This window comes from Platichthys flesus (genome assembly GCF_949316205.1).
Source record: "Platichthys flesus chromosome 22 unlocalized genomic scaffold, fPlaFle2.1 SUPER_22_unloc_5, whole genome shotgun sequence".
In the NCBI taxonomy this organism is placed as follows: domain Eukaryota; kingdom Metazoa; phylum Chordata; class Actinopteri; order Pleuronectiformes; family Pleuronectidae; genus Platichthys; species Platichthys flesus.
Window position 1 is genome coordinate 20,001 of NW_026910000.1, and position 2,500 is coordinate 22,500.

The window sequence follows — 2,500 nt, forward strand, 5'->3', positions numbered from 1 at the left end:
ATTAATACATATACACACACACACACACACATATAATATATGCCCCTGAAGCCCATAGTACTTCCATGGGAACATGTCAGTGGAGCCTCCAGGCTGAGACTGATTCTACCCGAGGATGAAGCCTTACTTTTCGGGTAAAAGTAGTCAGGCAGAGTGCCTGGATCATGGCCGAGAAAAACAAACACATGCACCACACACATTGGGGTCTATATTCCCCTGAAAGTTGTAAGACTCTGGATGAAAAAATGCCACCTCAGCCTCAAACCAGAGACTGGCTGATTCTACCCGAGGACGAAGCCTTATTTTCGGGTAAAAGTAGTCAGGCAGAGTGCCTGAAAAAAAAAAAAAAGGATGAAAAAGCATGAAAAGGAGTAAAAATGCCATCCAATTACACTCCTTTGATATAAAAGGGGTGAACATGCGTGCGCGCGTGCCTCTAATTCCATCCAAAGAAGACACTCCTTTGATGAAAAAAGAGGTGAAAATGCATGAAAACTGTGAAAAAGCATGAAAATGAATGAAATGCCGGTCACATTATTCATAATATATGCCCCTGAAGCCCATAATACTTCCATGGGAACATGTCAGTGGAGCCTCCAGGCTGAGACTGATTCTACCCGAGGATGAAGCCTTACTTTCGGGTAAAAGTAGTCAGGCAGAGTGCCTGGATCATGGCCGAGAAAAACAAACACATGCACCACACACATTGGGGTCTATATTCCCCTGAAAGTTGTAAGACTCTGGATGAAAAAATGCCACCTCAGCCTCAAACCAGAGACTGGCTGATTCTACCCGAGGACGAAGCCTTATTTTCGGGTAAAAGTAGTCAGGCAGAGTGCCTGGATCATGGCCGAGAAAAACAAACACATGCACCACACACATTGGGGTCTATATTCCCCTGAAAGTTGTAAGACTCTGGATGAAAAAATGCCACCTCAGCCTCAAACCAGAGACTGGCTGATTCTACCCGAGGACGAAGCCTTATTTTCGGGTAAAAGTAGTCAGGCAGAGTGCCTGAAAAAAAAAAAAAAGGATGAAAAAGCATGAAAAGGAGTAAAAATGCCATCCAAATACACTCCTTTGATATAAAAGGGGTGAACATGCGTGCGTGCGCGCGTGCCTCTAATTCCATCCAAAGAAGACACTCCTTTGATGAAAAAAGAGGTGAAAATGCATGAAAACTGTGAAAAAGCATGAAAATGAAAAAAAATGCTTGTGCCACTGGGTCTCATACGGTGCCCTGGCTCATGTGAGCGGGTCAAACCGCCTTGAATTTCATTCAAATACACTCATTTGATAAAAAGAGTAAAAATGCATGAAAACGACTAAAAATCATGAAAATGGATAAAATGCCTGTGCCACTGTGTCTAATATGATGTCATGGGTCACCTGAGTGGGTCAAACTGTGTTGTGTTGTGTTGTCCTTGCGAATGGAGTACCAGGGTTGCGAGGCTGTCCTTGCGAAAATATGACAGAGTGTGAAATGGAGTACCAGGGGAGCAAAAAGAAGAAGGGGGAAAAAAGAGGTGAAAATGCATGAAAACGGTGAAAAAGCATGAAAATGAATGAAATGCCGGTCACATTATTCATAATATATGCCCCTGAAGCCCATGATACTTCCATGGGAACATGTCAGTGGAGCCTCCAGGCTGAGACTGATTCTACCCGAGGACGAAGCCTTATTTTCGGGTAAAAGTAGTCAGGCAGAGTGCCTGGATCATGGCCGAGAAAAACAAACACATGCACCACCCACATTGGGGTCTATATTCCCCTGAAAGTTGTGAGACTCTGGAGGAAAAAATGCCACCTGAGCCTCAAACCAGGGACTGGCTGATTCTACCCGAGGACGAAGCCTTATTTTCGGGTAAAAGTAGCCAGGCTGAGGGGCCTGGATCATGGCCGAGAAAAACAAACACATGCACCACGTACATTGGGGTCTATATTCCCCTGAAAGTTGTAAGATTCTGGATGAAAAATGCCACCGGAGCCTCGAACCAGAGACTGGCTGATTCTACCCAGGAATGAGGTCTGATTCCCGGGTCAAAAAATCAGGCGGAGTGCCTGATGAAAAACGATGAAAAAGCATGAAAATGAGAAAAAAGCTTGTGCCACTGGGTCTAATACGGTGCCCTGGGTCATCTGAGCGGGCCAAACCGCCTTGAATTTCATTCAAATACACTCATTTGAGAAAAAGAGTAAAAATTGCATGAAAACGACTAAAAATCACGAAAATGGATAAAATGCCTGTGCCACTGTGGCTACTATGATGGCATGGGTCACCTGAGAGGGCCAAACTGTGTTTAATTCCATTCCAATACTCAACATTTGATAAAAAGAGTAAAAATGCATGAAAACGACTAAAAATCATGAAAATGGATAAAATGCCTGTGCCACTGTGTGTGATATGATGTCATGGGTCACCTGAGTGGGTCAAACTGTGTTTAATTTCATCAAAACTCAAAATTGTTATAAAAAAGGCCAAAACAGGGTATCGAGAAAA